Consider the following 19838-nt stretch of genomic DNA (forward strand, 5'->3'; position numbering starts at 1 on the left):
ACAGACTGCAAAACACCAGCAGGACTGGAATGACACCTGGGAAAGCTTAGTAGTGCCAAGTAGAGGACAGGTATAACTCACAGGACCTCAAAGAAGTGGAGGGTCACCAAAAGCAAACAGCAATGGGTTATTTTCCTGACCCGTGGTTTTGGTAGAAAGATAAGAAAAGTAACTTTTCACTGTCCACAAAAGCTTCCTCCCCTTGGTTTCACCTGCCCTGAGCTCCCTACCTTCTTAGCCTGGGATGGAGTCTAAAGGCAAGGTGAGCACAGCCCGGGGCAGGAACTAGCCACCAGGAACAGCTTATCTTCACCCTGTTCCACCTGGAGGATGGTTTTAGTATTAAGGTTACTTACTTTTAACGTTTTTACTTGCACAAACTTAAAGCTATAGTTGCAGCCCTAAAAAGTGAACATTTACCCATTTCTTCTGTCCTTTTGTCAGAAAAGAGGCAGAACAGCTAAAATTGGGTAGCGGTGCTTCCAGAGACAAGTTAAAGGCATGCATTGAAATGCGATCCCGGAAGGCATTTAGGGCGTTCTGCAGAGACCCAAAACAGACTGTAGACATACGCAGGAAATGTCACTCGGATTCAGCCAGACACAGCCAGTGGTGGAGCATTTACCCAATCCTAAAATTAGCAACTGTTACTCATACAAATCTTACTACAATCTGATTGCAGTTAACTCTACCTCAGCCTAAAATAAAGCCACAAGTAGTGCTGCATGTAAAAAAACCAAAGGGAGAAAAAGTCTACAGGGCCATACCATCCGACAAGGCGTCATACCCCTGGTGGGCAGCAGGGGAGGAAAGTCTGCAGGGAAACCACGTAAGAGTGCTTTGAATATTTCCCCCCATTTGAGTTAGTCCCGCAGTTCTTTAAGTTATTCTCTTGACTGATAGAATAAAATATATCCAGAGTCTGAATTTTTTGCTACAACTGATGTCAGGCCATAGAATTCCTCAATAGCTTGGGCATCTATTTTCTCTACAATGTTATCATCAAACAAAAGCCTGAAGCCATGACTCTTCACAATCGTAATATAATGCCCACGATTAGGACCACTGCCACAGTGAACTACCCGGGCCACCAGGTCGTACATGCGGTCCAGTTCACAGCATCGCTGGAAGTGCTGAAGAGCCCGAGTTCCAGTGGGAAGACCACCCAGTGAGACAGCGTAGAGACAGCGTGGTGTACCTATGGAGTTGCTCCATGTACTTGAACCACTCTAGGTGCAGGGCCAAAATCATGGGCAGCTTTTTTACTCTCATCCTTTTCTGGGCCTCTTGTTCGCTGCAGCGCGTTTCACGATAATATGTCTGTTCTGTGTTGCTGAAGTCTCTTAGACAGTGGGTAACAGATGTATTCTGCTCCACAGTGACAGAAAGGTCAAGAAAATCTTCATCTTTGCTACTAACCATATTACAGATGGAAGCGATGTTTCGGACAGTCAATAGTCTAAAGGTTGCAGCGATCCCGCACCACCATCTTTATAAGGTGAAAACAGGACTGTTCACCGTGGAGCACTGGCGGGGAGGCGGCCCGGGGTCTGGCTTGCAGTTTGGCTGGGAGAGGGAGGCCGGGGGTGAGTTTGTTTTTTTGTGGAATCCAGGATGCGCATATTTACTGGGCCCTTGGGTGTTGAGGTGGTATCCAAAGAGCAAAATCTTCCAGCAGCAAAGCTGGATGATTTCTCTGGCCTCTCTGGTTGTAATTCCTAGACCCTTTCTCTGAGCTTCCAAAGATTATTCATTCCATGAAACAACCTGAGGATCGAGACAAGTAGCAAATGATGGCAAATCTTTCCCAGTCCAGGAATTCAGTACAAACTCGTAGAATAAATGAGTAAGTGAATAACAACTGAATCCCATGAAGAAATAAAAGCACATTTGAATCTCCCACATTTTGTATTTCTATAACAAAAATTGAAGCTTAACAAATAACTTCATATAATTTTGTTCTTATCAACATATTAGAAAAATAAAGAGCCCTAATTCAACGATTAAAAATGACATTCCCCTGATGATAGCAAGTTCTACCATTCAGTATTTTATTCTGAACTATTTACTGTTTATTAGTGGTTTGTAACTGTGGGGTGAAAATACATATAGAACCCTTTGGCAGGGGGAGGTCATGACCCCCACATTTGAGAATAATTTACTAAACGTTATGTATTACTTTAGTGTCCCATGACAATAAAATGGAAAATGTTAAATACAATAAATACACTAGAATGCTATTGCTTTCCATTCATTTCCATATATTTTCAATATATATATGCATATGTGACATATATGTGTGTGTAAAAGAAAGAGGGAAACCAGAATGAATGCAAAGAGAATTTTCCACATTCCTCACACCACTTTTTTTTTTTTTTTAATCATTTCAGGACCTCCAAAAGTCACCAGGACAGAATTAGATACGTAAGAAACTGGCTAGAAGAAACCTGGGGAGAGAGAGTAAGGCCTCTGAGTGAAAGCTGAGGTGACACCCTAATGTACCACGACTAAAGGCTGTCAGCTGACCATGCTCTCCACCGCAGGGTTTCTGTGTCAAGGAGGTCTGAGCAATGTCCTGCCGTAGCTGTTACAACCACCAACCATCCTAACAAGATGAAGGGTACAACTGTCATCATAAAGTATTCCCCCTTATAATATTTCAGTGACTATCATTACAAAATCCCATGTTCGAACTGTTCTAGATTAAAGGACTAAAGAGACATAATAAAATATAATTAATACATCTTCCTTGTAGGGATGCTGGCCTTAAAACAGTATTAAAAAAACAGCTATAAAATATATTTTGGGGACAGTTGGTAACATCTGAATATGGACTGGATAGTAGATGATTTTAGGAAAATATTGTAAACTTTCAGATGAGCTAACAGTATTGTGGTTACATAGGAGAGTTTCAAATTTATTATAGATGTATACTGTGATATTTAAAGATAAAACACCATGATATCTTTACTTATAAATACATTGATGACAATAAAAAAGTAGCAAAAAAGTCCAAATGTTAATAGGTATTAAATATGTTTAAGTATATGTCTGTTTATTAAATATTTCTCTACTGTAATGTGTTTGGATATTTCATAGTTAAGATTTTAAAGAAAAATATGAGCCAGTGTTGTTCTTTTAAAACACATTCTAGGGGCGCCTGGGTGGCTCAGTCGGTTAAGCGTCTGCCTTTGGCTCAGGTCATGATCCCAGAGTCCTGGGATCAAGTCCTGCATTGGGCTCCCTGCTGAGCGGGGAGCCTGCTTCTCTCTCTGCCTGCCACTCCCCCTGCTTGTGCGTGTGCTCTCTCTCACTCTTGCTCTCTCTGGCAAATAAATAAATAAAATCTTAAAAAAAATGTTATTACTCTACATTCATGGTAAATTATGAATAAAGATATAATTAAAGAAATTATTTCATCTATAGATGAAAACTGTTTTCTTTTTTTAATTTTATTTTCTGACAGAAATTCACTTTATTATAACTACTTTCAGAATCACACATGGGGTGCCAGGGTGGCTCAATCCATTAAGCAAATGACTCTTGATTTCAATGATCTCAGGGGCATGAGATTGAGCCCGCATGGGGCTCTGTGCTGAGTGTGGAGCCTGCTTAAGATTCTCTCCCTCTCCCTCGGCCCCTCTACATTGCCACACGTGCACACTCTCGAAAGAAAGAAAGAAAGAAAGACAGAAAGAAAGAAAGACAGAAAGAAAGAAAGACAGACAGAAAGAAAGAAAGAAAGAAAGAAAGAAAGAAAGAAAGAAAGAAAGAAAGCCACACTACGAGATATACTTTTAATATGCATCACTCAGATGCCAAAGGATCCATTTCTCCAATTTTTTTATATAAAGGAATATTTGTTGTGAAATTTATTTTAAAATGCTAATTTTGCTTTAGTTAGAGAATCTTTAAGAAACAAATAGTATACTGGTATGTGAGTGGTGAACAGATTGGCAGGTCCTAAAACTCCCAACTATATACTACATCTCTCATTTTCTGTGGTTACCTCTCTAGTCTCAACATTATCCTACTTAGCATATAAAAACAGATGGTGTCTACACCTATCATGGCGAAGCACTGTGAATGTGTAGAATTTCCAAACCACTTTGCTGTACATCTGAAACTAATATAGCATTATATGTCAACTACACTTCAATAGTGATAATTTTAAAAGCAAACAGATCATGAGATTAAAGTAGGCTACCTATAAAGTTTACGATATGTTAAACAGTGAGAGAATTACTCTAGTCATCTAGATACTAAAAAAAAAAAAAAAAAAAAAAGCACTAACTGAGAAGGATGCCATTTTTGCCAAAAGCTAATATTGTGGTTACAAAGAATGAAGAGATTTAAGTCTGTGCCATATTTAACATCATCACTTTAGTCCTCCAAATCAATACTTTCAGTAAGGTCTGAATTCATACACACAATAGAGATCATTAAAAAATAATAATCTAGTTTAAAAAATAAAATTCTCTGAGATTCTACAGCAACATAAATGCAGCCAATAATTAAAAACACATTTATTCTTCACGTGCTTTTAGCAGAAGCAGCTTATACGTATGACAGGGAAAGGAATTTTATTCATGCACGTTACTCAGTATGAGGAAACTAAATTATCAACCCAGCATCTTATACACTTGAATTTTCCTTTCCAGATAATACGATGGATTTTTAATAGTGCCTTAGTAGCTATGTTTCAAGCTCTGCAGAAGTCCTAAATACCATTTCAATTAATGAAGAAGTATCAATGTCTTGAAAACACAAAATATCTATTCTTACGTCATCTTAGTGATTATTCTACGCTATGTTAAATTCTGCTTTTCTGAATGGGATCCACATCCTGTCTGCAGTGCAATCTAGTAATCAAATACTCCAAGTGCTTCAATTCTTAGCAAACATTAATATTTTTCCCTCTGCTGGCAGAAAAAATTACCAACACAATGTATTTATTCAATTACTATTTATTCGCTCAGTCATACATACATTCACTCAACATTTCAATATTACACAAGATTCTAAGGATATAAAAATAAACAGTCAAGGCACTCTCCCTAAAGTACTTATGTAAAGGGAGATGCAAACTATTAATTTTAATACAAAATGATAAGCAGTATCATGGAGGTAAGCTGAATCTCTCCCCTATTGCATTCTCTAGGTATAGGACCATCTCTACATGTAGAAAAATTCAATCCTTCTAGATTCAAATTTGTTAGAGTCTTTGGCATTTGTTATTGATGTTTCCAAGTCATTGAATCAAAATTGTGTTTAAGGATGAGTAGCCCATATTATACAAACAACAGTCAAAATGCACATCTCCATCCCTACTCCCTCTAATTCTGATTCCACTGATTTTATACAGTTTCCCTGTTCATTTTCTGTCTCTTCTGGGGGCATAGCAATAGTGGTAATTTTCCACATACCTTAATTTGTTATTTAATATTTTGGTTGTGGAGGATATGTTTTCACTCATGCTCTGTCACATTCCTCCCCACACTCTCTTCTAACCAAGGCTATCTTCTCTTTTCTGATAATGTTTGCCTTACATGTGTCCATATTCAAGGCAGCTAAAAATTTATACAATATGTCTACTGCAACCTTAGACAAAGAAATTATGGAAGGCAAGGACACCAAAGTTCTTTTATAATAAAGTAGGGGTAGGGTGACATATGTTTTGGGTCACCAACCATTTACCAACATGCACATAGAGTTATGATAGCAGAAAAGCACAGACAACTAATATTTTCTCTGAAATTTAAAAAATTTGTCCTATGAGCTAAGGATGAGTATACCAGGTTGTACAGCAAAGAAAAGACACTTCCAGAAGATAATATGACTCTTTTTTTGTAAAGTACGACAGAATGTGTTGTGTATTGGGAATGGCACATAATTTATTATAGTTGGATTACAAGGTTTGCTGAAGAGAGTTTCAGAAATTAACCCAGACAGGTAGCAAGTACCCACTAATAGAGGACTTTATACTACGCAAAGTCTGGATTTTAAGTTATATATGGAAATATACAATAAATAACTTTAAGCAGAAAACTTACATGATTTAAATTTGAATTTAGAAAGATCATCCTTTCTCAACTGTAAGGATTCTGAATAGTCAAGAGTAGTTCAGAATCTATGAAGATAGAATTACCTAGAACTGAGATGAACAAAACCTAGAAGAATATGATTTATTTCCTTTGTCTTCTTATGGTGTACCTGTTAGATAGAAATACATGGATATATGATTGTGTGTGTTCCAACAGGAAATAATATCTATAGCAAAAACAATGCAATGATTATCAATGATTTTTTTTTCATTTGTTTGTTTGGTAGTAATTTCCCAGTAAATCTAACACCCTGACTTTAGACTTTATCTATAGCACATCATCAGGAAAGTCCCTGCATTCTTTACCTGACAGACACCTAACCAGCAAAGATTAGGCTAATGATTGATGAAATGTCCCCTACTTATTCTAAAAGTTTTCAACTCTAAATACATCCTTGAAGTTTCATTTAATGAGTGTAATAGATAAAGTATAACATAGGTAATAATGCTTTCTAAGCCACAGTTCATCTTTTTTTTTTTTCTTCTCAATGACTACTTCACTTACCTATTTAGTTAGATTTTACACTAATTCCACAACATATGGGAGACCAACATCAAGAAAAGTATAGAGTCAACTACAAAGTCTAAGTGAAAACTGGTATAGGGGAAAGGAAGTATTATGGGATGAGAGGAGTCATATTAAACAAATGTGCAAGACCCAAAGGTCAACAAGGTTGTTAGAATTAACCCAGATTTGAAGCTTAGCTCCTTGTTGACCAAAGAGAAAGGAAAATACTGCCAGTTATAAAAATACTCATTGTCAATAGAACACATTTCAACTTTTAAAAGAAGAAAAGCTTGTCCTAATGCATGGTTCTAAAATTGATTTCTCAGAGGCAACTAGAGTCAGAAATTGCTCAACTCATTTATTGGCTTTAGATAAATAACTGGCTTTATTTTCACCTCTTAATGTTCAAAAAAGTTGCTCATGGCCAATTAATTCTCAGAGAGGGTACATTTACATGTTAAAGGGTAAACATTTAGACTATAGCAATTAGGCAATTCTTCAATTTGCAAGACAAGGATAGAAATCGTAAGTTTTACCTGGATCACATTTCTATATTTAACAAGACAAATACGATTTCAGTAAGATATTATCTATGAAGATAGATTAACCCATACAAATCTTTAAAATGTTTAGTATAAAAATACTATTTTTCCAGGTTAATTTTTAATTATTTATTGTGTGAATAAACCTGAACACTCAAAAACTTTATCAAGCATTTGTTACTATCAAAAAGTGAGGGGCAAGAAAGAATTTTTTCTCATCACACATAAGAAAATATAGCACCATAAAAAAAATAAATAAAAGGAAAACTGGTTCAAATGGGTGCAAAATGAGAGTAGCAGTTTTATACATTCTCTCCATACACATGATCTCTTTTTGATCTTGCATTATAATAATAATATTACTAATAGAAAAATCAAATTTTATTTAAGAATCACAAAACAAACATGAACAATATGATAGCGTGGGAAGCAATAAATGTTAGATATTCTAAATAAAGAAAAATCAATGATAAGTTCTCACACAATCGAATGATATATGTGTGTGTATACCTAAGTGATAGATAAACAATAAATAAATAAATAAATATATAGATATAATAAATAATAAATTTATATAGATGAAATTATAGATGTATATAAATAGGCAAATAGATAAGTAGATATAAATAGATAAATTTAAAAGAAGTTTGAAGAAGATTCTGGAAAAATGGCACTTTAAATTAGCACCCTTCTCCTAAATCAAAACCCTCGTCTCTTCTGAGCCAAGCTAAGGCTGCCGTTGGAAGGCAGGTGGTGCAAGAATGTATTAGTGAAGCTTCAAGGTTCTGTTTTGAGTTCTGAAGGAAACAAATGTTACTGAACTCCTTTCTGACCAGGAGGAGATGCTGAGGAACATTGTCAATGGATCCCAAGGAGTGGTTAGATCACCGATCGAAAATGACACCCTGGAGGAATGTTAACCAAAGTTGGAATGAATGTTTCTCTTTTCCTAGTCTCACATTACTGAAGAGACCTTAAAAGCAAAACTACATTATCACTAATACTAAGAGTAGGAAGGTGGCAGTAGGGAACAAGATAAGGGCTTTCTGTCATCAGACATTGACAACAGATTTGTTAATATCTGCTAGTCCCAATAAGAAGAAAATCCTACCATTTGTGTGTCATGATTTAAGTAGCCCAAACTGGGTCAGGCCCCAGGCCATGAAATTTGCAAGAAATGTAACATGCAAAAGACATTGCTAATAAGTTTTTGGAAAAAAGATCAATCAGAAAAGAACAGGAAACTTGTACCAATAATTAAATCACTTAAGGGACCAGATAGCATTCAAATATACATTATATATTCAAATTAAATTCAAATTAAACCTTATGGAAATTACCAAAATTAAAAGTTTATTAAATGAAAAAAATCAGTTGATAAACTGGTGGAGGCTGAAATATAAATTAAAAGTCTGGAACATTAAGTTTAAGAAACATATTAAAGCAATCCTTTAGACAAACTCATCAAAAAGAAAAGAGAGAGAGAGGGAGAGAGGATCTAAATAAACTCAGAAATGAAAGAAAAGAAATAAAAATGAACACCACAAAAAATAAGGGATTTTAAGAGAATATTATGAAAAATTATATACCAAGAAATTGGACAACCTAGAAGAAATAGATAAATTCCTAGAAACATATAACCTACCAAAACTGAAACAGGAAGAAAGAGAAAATTTGAACAGACTGATTACCAGCAAAGAAATTGAATCAGTAATCAAAAAACTCCCTACCAATGGCTTCACAGGTAAGTTCTACCACACATTTAAAGTAGAGTTAATACCTATTCCTCTCAAACTGTTCCAAAAAGAGAAGAGGAAGCAAAGCTTCCAAATTCATTCTAAGGAGCCAATATTACCTTTACCAAAACCACATAAATACCCTACAAAATAAAGAGAACAATAGGCCAATATCTCTGATGAACATAAATGTAAAAATGCTCAACAAAATATTAGCAAATTAAACCCAACAATACATTAAAAAAAAAATTCATTCACCACAATGAAGTGGGATTTATTCCCAGGATGCAAGGGTGGTTCAGTATTTGCAAATCAATCAACATGATACATTATATCAACAAAAGAAAGGATAAAAACTATATGATCACTTCAATAGATTCAGAAAAAGAATTTGACAAAGTACTACATCCATTCACGATAAAAACCCTCAACAAAGTAGGTTTAGAGGGAAGTTACCTCAACATAATAAAGGCCATGTATGAAAAACCCACAGCTAACATCATCCTTTATGGTAAAAAGCTGAGAGCTTTTCTCCTGAGACCAAGAACAAGACAAGGATTTCCACTCTCATTGTTTTTATTCAACATGGTACTGGAAGTCCTAGCCACAGCAATCACACAACAAAAAGAAAAAGAAACAAAAAGAAAAAGAAATAAAAGGCATCCAAATTGGTAAGGAAGAAGTAAAACTTCCACTATTCGCTGATGACATGATACTATTTATAGAAAACCTTGTTAACTCCATCAAAAAACTACTGGAACTGAAAAATGAATTCAGTAATGTCATAGGAAACAAAATCAATACAAAAACCTGTTGCATTTCTATACACTAATAATGAAGCAGCAGAAAGAGAAAATTAGGAAACAATCCCGTTTACAATTGCACCAAAAATAATAAAGTACCTAGGAATAAATTTAACTGAGGAAGTGAAAGACCTGTAAACAATAAAATACTGATGAAAGAAACTGATGATGACACAAACAAATGGAAAGATATTCCAAGCTCATGGATTGGGAGAACAAATATTGTTAAAAAATTTTTTTACATACTACCAAAAGCAATCTACAGATTTAATATAATCCCTAACAAAATACCAGCAGCATTTTTCATAGAACTAGAACAAACAATCCTAAAATTTTTATGGAACCCCAAAGATATATTACAAAGCATTGGTAATCAGAATAGTATGGCACAAAAATAGACACATAGATCAATGGAACAGAATAGAGAACCCAGAAATAAACACATGGTTATATGGTAAGTTAGTATTTAACAAAGGATGCAAGAATACACAGTGAGAAAAACGCTCTTCAACAAATGGTGTTGGGAAAACTGGACAACATGAAAAGAGTAAAACTGGACCCACTTTCTTATACCAGACACAAAAATAAACTCAAAATGGATTAAAGACCTAAATGTGAGACCTGAAACCATAAAAATCTTAGAAGAGAGCACAAGAAGTAATTTCTCTGACACCAGCAGTAATAACATTTTTTCTACATACATCTCCTAAGGAAAGGGAAACAAAAGCAAAAATAAACTATTGGGACTACATCAAAATAAAAAGCTTCTGCACAACAAAGCAACAATTAACAAAACTAAAAGACAACTAAAAGACAACATACTGAATGAGAGAAGGTATTTGTAAATGATATATCTGATAATATATGATATAAAATATATAAAGAACTTATACAACTCAACACAAAAAAAAAAACCCCACAAATAATCCAATTAAAACATGGGCAGAAGACATGAACAGACATTTCTCCAAAGACATACAGATGGCCATCAGACACATGAAAAGATGTTCAACATCACTCATATCAGGGAAATTCAAATCAAAACAACAATGAGATACCACCTCATACCAGTCAGAATGGCTAAAATCAACAACCAAGAAAGAACAAGTGTTGGGGAAAAACGAATCCTCATACACTGTTGGTGGGAGTGCAAATGGGTGAGGCCACTGTAGAAAATAGTATGGAGTTTCCTCAAAAAGTTAAAAGTAACACTACCCGGGTGCTTGAATGGCTCAGTCAGTTAAGCCTCCAGCTCTTGGGTTGGGCTCAGGTCATGCTCTTGGGGTCATAGGATCGAGCCCTGAGTCAGGCTCTGTAACAGCACAGTCTGCTTGTACCTCTCTCCCTTTGCTCCTTCCCCTCCCCCTGCTTGCTTATTCTCTTCCTCTCTCTCTCAAATAAATAAATAAATAATATCTTTAAAAAAAATAACACTACCATACGGTCCAGTGATTCTACTTTTGGGTATTTACCCACACCCCTTGCAAAAAAACAAAGAAACGAAAATACACACACACTAATTCAAAAAGACATATGCACCCCTATATTTATTGCAGCATTATTTACAATAGCCAAATTATGGAAGCAGCCCAAGTGTCAATCAATGGATGAATGGATAAAGAAGACGTGGTGTACACACACATGCACAATGATATATTACTCAGCCATAAAAAAGAATGGAATGATGCCATTTGCAATCATGCATGGATGGATCTGCATGCTAAATGAAATAAGAGTCAGAGAAAAACAAAAACCATATGATTTCACTCATATGTGGAATTAAAGAAACAAAACAAATGAACCACGAAAAAAGAGGCAAACAATAAAACAGACTCATATACAGAGAACAAACCGATGGTTAGCAGAGAGGAGGTGGGTGGGGAATGGGTGTATAGGGTGTATAGGAATTAAAGAATACACTTACTATGATGAGCACTGAGTAATGTATAGAGTTGTTAAATCACTATATTGTACGCTTGAAACTAATATAACACTGTATATTAATTATACAGGAATAAAAAATAAATAAATAAATAAAATTTTCAAAAAGGAAATGCATATGTAATTTTGTTAGGGATTGCCAAATTGCCCACTGTAAGGGTTATAGCATCTGCATTCCCACCAGCAATAAAAGAAAGTGTCATGCAGTCTTGCCAGTAGAATGTGTTGCCAAACTTTTAAATTTTTTGTCAACCTGAGAGAAGAGGAAAAGTATCTCACTGTAGTTTTATTTGCTTTTCTCTTATTTTGAGTGAAACTCAAATAATTCTGTATAAAGAATAGAAATATATTAAGAATAGAACCAAAAAGACAAAAGTCTGTGAAAATGGAGTCAAAATGTAGAATGACAAGCCTCATTGTCTTCAAATTATTCCTCAATATGATAACAAAATAGTATTCAAGTCCAGATTAAACCCAATTTCAGTAGACCCCACGTTATGATTCTCCTATTACACTGGACAGGTTATATTTACTATTGCTTAAAAAGATGTATCACTTGAGGGGCGCCTGGGTGGCTCGGTTGGTTAAGCGACTGCCTTTGGCTTAGGTCATGATCCTGGAGTCGCTGGATCGAGTCCCGCATCGGGCTCCCTGCTCGGCAGGGAGTCTGCTTCTCCCTCTGATGCTCCCCCCTCTCATGTGCTCTCTCTTATTCTCTCTCTCTCAAATAAATAAATAAAATCTTAAAAAAAAAATGTATCACTTGAAATTCAAAAAAGAAAGAAAAACAAAATAACCAAATAGAAATCATAAATTATAACTTGGAGGATGGATACAGGTGACAAAATATAGATAAATAAGAGACTAAAGAATACAAAGAAAAATACAGAGGAAAGAGATATAGAGACCTAGTCCTGTAGATTGCAAAAACTCAGAGTTCTAGTTGTGATGGACTTAAAGAAAAAAAAAAAAAAGATATACCTTGATAAAATTCCAGGACTATAATCTAACCAAGAATGTATTACAAATAAAAAGAATCTGCTATGGACAAAGGAAAAAATAATTTCTACCCACACACTCTATCTGAGAAAACAATAAAGAAATGACCCTGATAAAATAGCAAAATGAATAAGCACAGAAGTCTTAATAGAGACAAAGACAAAGAAGAGATAAAAGAGTGGGAAAAAAATACACTCCTCTTTATAACTTGAGTTAATTTTAAATGGATAAAATCAGATCTCTGTATATTTAACATAAGTACTGAAAGATGCTTTCGATGGAAGAGACATGTGACAATAAAAATGCTTATGCTAATTTAGAAAAAAAAAAGGGTACTACATAGGACAGCAAAACTTAGGGAAAAGAAAAGGAAAGTAATCCAGCATTCTTAACTGGTGGGGAAGAGATAAAACAGCAAGATAATACAAGCAAATATTGTGAAGGTCTTATCTTATAAGGTGATGAGAAGGAAAGCAGATGGAAAAGAGTTGAGAAAGAAAGTTATATTGCTGGAACCAATGGCTGGAATTTCATTTTCATGTAAGAGTAAAGAATACTAGGTTTCATTATGAACATTGGAAAATAGCCATTAACAATGGGAAAAAATAGAGGAAAATTCCCAAATTAACATGGGGGGCATAAAAGGAAGAGTTACAACATTATTAGACCTTATAAAATAAGGAGAAGAAAAAGACAACAACAAAGTCAAATGAAACATAAATTTCAGTTGGAAGAAATACCAAGTATGTAAGTAATTATGCTGAATCCTCCATTAAAAGTTGAAAATCATCAAACAGATTTTTTTTTAAAGTCTGAAAATGAATGGATTAGACAAAGGTATATTAACTAAACATAATACAAAGCAAGTATTAAAATACTGATACCAGATGGGGCAGCTGGGGGATGCACATTAAGGAGGGCATGTGATGTAATGAGCACTGGGTATTATATAAGACTGATGAATCACAGACCTGTACCTCTGAAACCAATAATATATTATATGTTAATTAATTGAATTAAAATAAAATAAATTGATACCAGACAATACAGAATCTAACATCAATTAACAAAAATATGCAAAGATAGACATTAACAGCAAATTTGATAGTATGGATATTCTATTAATTATAAAACAATCAGTATTAAAGAGATGCTTATATGAAAGTAATCTCAATTATCTATACATGTTTGATATGTTTTTTGTGGATTAAGATAATTTTTAATGTCATGATTATAGTTTCACTAAATATTGAGCATATTCACTGGAACACTTCACTTTATCAGTTTGGGGAAATACATTTAAGGAACACAAACAAATTCACATAATACAAATAAAAAATGGAAACATTTGAAAAATCAAAAAATATATTAATAATAAAAAATAATATAGACATATGTATATGTGTCTGATTATCTCTCATTAACAGTCAAAGAAGGAAGGAAGGAAAACCACATAAAGCACAGAGAGAAAAATGGGAGAATCTATCAACGTGCATTTTTCCTGGGTCATCAGGAACATAATGACTGGAGAGAAGAGAAAGGGGCAAGCATGTAATAGAAAATAAAGTTGTTCAAAACTCCTTGGTTATTTGATATGATCCCATTCATGTAAAATGATATGCATGTGAGTATGCAGAACGAAAACAGGAAAGTCTATGCAGTTAAACATCAAGACTTTCTATCAGCATTGGGAAAGCAGAAGAATATCCATAAGATTTAGATCAAGGCATTGGGGGTTGGAGAGGACAGGAGAGAGCTTTTTGTTATAATGCTTTTATACCATTTTACCCTCTTTCATATGTGTTACTTCAGCAATTTTAAAACAAAATCCCCTTTAAAGGTAAATAAATGAGTATGTATCAGAATACATGCAATGGAAAAGCTATAGCCCTTGAGATACTTTGACCCATATATAACCACTTTCAAAATTATCTTGACAGAACTACAAACATTTAAATAGTTAAGAATAGCTCTTTTAAAGATTGCCTTGTAGTTTAGGAAGTCATCATTTAACCAGAAGCTTGTTTTAGAAGTCCTCCACAATAAATAAATGTTTCTAAAAATCCCCAAAAATAAAAATAAAATAAAAGTCCCCCAAAATAAACAAATGCATCTAACATTATTAGCAAACAAGCTGTGTATGTATCTAGGACAACATATATAATTTGTTGATATCAGAAAACAATGCTTAATTTTCTTAACTCCAAATGAACAGTTTAAAATGCCAGAAAAACATTCAAGCTAGTGAAGCTGACTCTGATATACACCTTTGCAGGAAAATATAGACAGTTCAATCTTGTATATGGTTCCTATCAGTATTTCAGAAGAATAAAAGAGCATTTCTGGAACATCCCTGTAGAATCTTCTTATTGTCCTTGTTCCACTTGTTGAGGGACTTATATGTTCCACTTTCTTGCAGAAGATATACGTGCGTGCATGTGTTGTACACATATAGATACAGAACGTATAGGGAGAGGTGTTTTGCAATTGCCAGAGAATTTAAATTCTTTCCTGTAAATAAAATTTTTCTTTGTATTTTTTGGAGAAGTATCCTATGTGACAGCTGAAAGTTATTTTTGAACTCATATAAAAAGCTCCTCACTACAAAGATATCTGATCTGACACCCACGGGCAAGTGATAAGCTAACCACTGTTCTGCCCAAATCAAAATCCTTGGAAGGATTGGCTCGCATTGGTGCATCTTGCTACCTGTTGGCATGATATTTATGCTTAGTGGGAAAGAGGCTGTGTTTATACTGAGGCAAAATGCTGGTCATCTCAGCTAATGAAAAGTAAAGTAGTGTAGTAGAAAGAGCAGAGCTCTAGAAACCAAAGACCTGGCATGACCAGTAAGCCCCCTGTGCCTCCTCAAACCTTGTTTCCTTTACTGTTAGGACTATTTTGCAGTTTATCAGTATTTTACTGACTGATCCTTGCTTACAAGAAAAGTTGGGTCCCTAAGGATGTTAATGTCAGTACCAAAGCAATCAATTTAGGAAATGCTGCAGATCCAATGAACATCATGGTACTAAACATTGTGTGAAATCATGTATTAGATAAACCAGTGTAAATGGTTGAATTACAGATATCCAAAACCTGTTTAACTTCAGACAATTTTGTTTTTATTTGTTTGCTCAGAGTTTTGAAATTTCACACAATACAATTTGGGAAATGATGTGCTAAATATTATATAACATCCCTTCTAGGTATAAAAATATATAATTTATTAAATAAATCATTCTAAGTAGAAAAGTTACATCACCTGTATTTTTGTATCGCAAACTTGGCTTAATTTTTTCATATTTAGCAATGTTCCAGCATAACCTAGACTAAGCAATGAGAGCATTTTCTTCCTTGTAACATAAACAATGACAACAAAAGAACAGTTTTCTCCCTACAACTTTTTTCTTACTCATCTGCTCACCAATTTTACTTAACATTTATTTTTAGTACAAAAACACATTTCTCAGGATAACACATAAGTATGATTGCCAAAAATATTTATTATATTCCATTAAGTAGTGATTTCATGCACTTTTTCAAAATGCATATAAATTATCTGTTTAAATCAGTTGCTGAAAATTATAGAACTATAAGTGCTGGTTTCCACCCTTCCAACTGAAAATCAGAGAAAGATTTTTTTTTTCTACAAAAGCTTCCAAAGTAGTTCTCACAGGTATCCTGAATATGTACGAATCCAAAATTAATTATTTTCCTGCCTTCTCAAAAGATGCCTGAGCCCAGAAGATGCTGCCATAAAAAGAACATACTTAATTTATACCACCTTTCAAATAACCGGGCTGTGGCAAAGCATGACCAGACAGCCGCCTGCAGCCACAGTCCTGCAGTCACTTTACATTTAATGAACTATTTTGGTTATAAATGAATATCACTCAGCTCCCCCAGACCTGTGCTATCTTGAGCAGCTTCTAAGGCTCTGAGAGCTTGAGCAAAGAAATAGTAGGAGGCAGAGAAAGTAAATGGTTCCTGATAATTGTCACCGCTGGCACCAAACAAGAGGGATGGTAGGGATCGCTGAGCTGACTCGACTCTGCAGAACGTATGCTCATCTGGAGTCGGGGCAACACACAGCACCTCGTCAGTGTACATGTTTTCCTTCTGTTTTCTGCTCTGTTAGGTTTTTATTTAAATGCAGAGATCTGACTGGAACATCAGAGAACTGTTTTCCATGGAGTGGATATCCAATTATTATGACAATAGTCAGCAAAGAAAAATTAATTTCATGTGAAAAGTGACAAAGCTCAAACAAAATGTGACCTTGAATACAGATGTATTCATATTGGGGAAAGAAACTGCTCTTTCTTGTCAGTCCCGCAGATATTAGCTGAGTTACAAAGGGGGGTGTGGCTTCTTGTAAATTTATTTTAAATTTTCAATATTTAAAAAAAAACATGTGGGTCTATTATTTCTCACATCAAACCTGAAAATTTTTCAACAAAATATGCAAAACTTTAAAGATAATGTTAGACTCTTAGGCCTTACTGTATATTTCTCACACTATTTGAAAGTCTTCTAAATTAGGGAACAGCAAATATATCATCATAAGATAGATATGAACCCAGCTTGTTCTAGGAATAGAAAGAAGGAAAGCTGGTGCAAATGTAAAGAGGTGGAGGAGGGGGTAAAATCATATGAATAACTCTTAGCAATGTTCAGAGGTTTGCTTTTTGTTCTAATGCCATTAACCCACTTTAGATTTTATAAACAAAGTAGCATGATATGATTCATAAGGTGAAGAAATCACATGGTCTGCCATCTAGAAAATGGATGCTAGGGCAGAGCGGGGTGATGATGCCTTGCACTAGAACAGAAATACTAGAAATGAAAGAAGTAATGAAATTCAGAATACATTTTTAGTGGTGCTGGAAGATTTTCTGAAGGATTAGATATTGGAGAGTGGGGAGTCAGTTCCGTTAATCTATTATGACACCTTGAACCACTTCCTGTTAGATTCAGGGACAATATGGTGCTGAGGGGAAATCACTGGGCTGAAAAACTAGAGACAGTTATAATATTCCTAGTTCTTTCACTTTGATAAGTTGTGAAGGCTCCCTACATCTCTTTATTCCTCTGTAAAATGACCTTCACATTGCCTTCTTACTTGAGAATGCTGTGAATGTTACACACAGCAATCTACGTTACTGCTCATTGTTCTCATGCAACTCCTTTCTCTGTCTTAATTGCATTATGCTACACTTGTTCCTATTGAATGTCAGTTCCATTTGTTTTTCATAACTTCCCCAATTTATCAAAGTCAACAATCCAATCTTATCCTCCCAAGGTGCTGACCTTCCTTTTTTTCCCCTCTTATTCCCATGTGTACTCCTAATGAGGTAAATTTTCTACTCTATCATTTAGATTCTGGATTCTTCTTTTGTTATCTGCCTCCACCCTTTATTCACTTTTCCCATAGCCTGATGATAATCAGGTTTTTTATTTTTATTTTTATTTATTTATTTGACAGAGCAAGAGCACAAGCAGGGAGAGCAAGAGACAGAGGGAGAGGGACAAGCAGACTCCCCACTGAGCAGGGACCCCGACGCAGGGCTCAATCCCAGGACCCTGGGATCAAAACCTGAGCCGAAGGCAGCTGCTTAACTGGCCAAGCCACCCAGGCGCTCTGATAATCAGGCTTTTAAAACCCCTTGCTTCCTATGAGTACTATCTGTAAAATGGTTTTAGCTTTTATCACAAAAGATAAAGTTGTGCTTACTAAAGCTACATAACAATCAAAATTCTCCACAGTATACTATATCCAACATCCTAGATTCAGGATAAGATTAATCAAACCTCACTGCAGAAACATAAGGCATCATACTGTGAATTCTGCCCATATGAATACATATTTCACATTGTGATAAATCTTTTAGATGTAGAAAGTAACTGTGTAAGTATGTAACTTCAGGTTCTACAGGTAACCAGCATAGATGGGCTGGCTCAAAAATCACATTCGTAAAATATATACTGAAATAATATAAATAATTAATATTATATAATTAAATAATTATATAATTAATATAAATATTACTATGTGTATGTTTTTAATATGTATATATAATTAAATGTCTTTCACCATATCAGTCCTGATGTTTGATTATTTCCCCTTTGCCTGCTTTTATTTAATGTTCTCTTTTCTTTTTTGATAAAAGTAGAAAAGGAAAAACAAGCATTAAAAAGTCTAATTTTTGGCAGCAGACCTATTGTATTTATTCTTATTTATCATCTTTTATATGCAACATAAATATATATATGGCCTATATTAGGAATATAATCTAATGTATAATGCCCTTTGCTTGTATTTAATCATGACCTTTAAATAATAAGTATTTTAATCCTGTAAACTCCTATCTGCAGAGAATAAACGTCTAATTACATGGGGAAAATAATTAAAAATACGATTGACCTTTCCCTATGATTGCATATTGTATGTTTTTAATTAGAAAAAAATTAATATAAACCTATGAATACAGATAATTATTTTAAAATATCAGTGAGTGTCCAACTTAATATGGTTTACTTTTCTGGATCAATGACTACTTTCTATTCATTAATGCTAATATATCAAACTTTGTAAAAATATGACATTTTATAGCAGGGAGCAATTCTTGTATTTGTCATTTTAGAATTAAACATGGAAGAGTTTGCCCTGAATGCTAAAAGAAATCTAACCCACCTAAAAATACACTAACAGCATGAAGTAATACGGAACAGAATGTAGTTTTTCTAATGCCTCTTATAATACATTATTTGAAAGTTTATTTCCAAGCTTTCTCAATATTTCTCAGCTAACCCATGTCCTAAATGACACATATGTGAAATAGTTCATATACTTGTGGGTTTTCCCTGAAAGTATACAGCTTCACTGCAGTAATCACTGAACTATGGATATGTGTATCAAATCATAATACTGTACAATTTATATGTATACAATTTTTATTTAAATAACAAAGTATAGGGCACCTGGGTGGCTCAGTCATTAAGCGTCTGCCTTCGGCTCAGGTCATGATCCCAGGGTCCTGGGATCGAGCCCCGCATCGGGCTCCCCACTCAGTGGGAAGCCTGCTTCTCCCTCTCCCACACCCCCTGCTTGTGTTCCCTCTCTCTCGCTGTGTCTGTCAAATAAATAAAAATTAAAAAATCTTTAAAAATAAATAAATAAATAAATAGCAAAGTATAAAAAGAAAA

The 19838-nt window shown here is 34.6% G+C and overlaps 1 pseudogene; it reads right to left on the reverse strand.

Moving 5' to 3' along the window:
- Positions 1-331: 331 nt before the first annotated feature.
- Positions 332-19838, reverse strand: part of LOC118017332 — a 231248-nt pseudogene continuing 211741 nt past the window's right edge.

Source organism: Mirounga leonina, unplaced genomic scaffold (genome assembly GCF_011800145.1).
Source record: "Mirounga leonina isolate KUSES-001 unplaced genomic scaffold, KU_Mleo_1.0 Mir_169, whole genome shotgun sequence".
NCBI lineage: Eukaryota > Metazoa > Chordata > Mammalia > Carnivora > Phocidae > Mirounga > Mirounga leonina.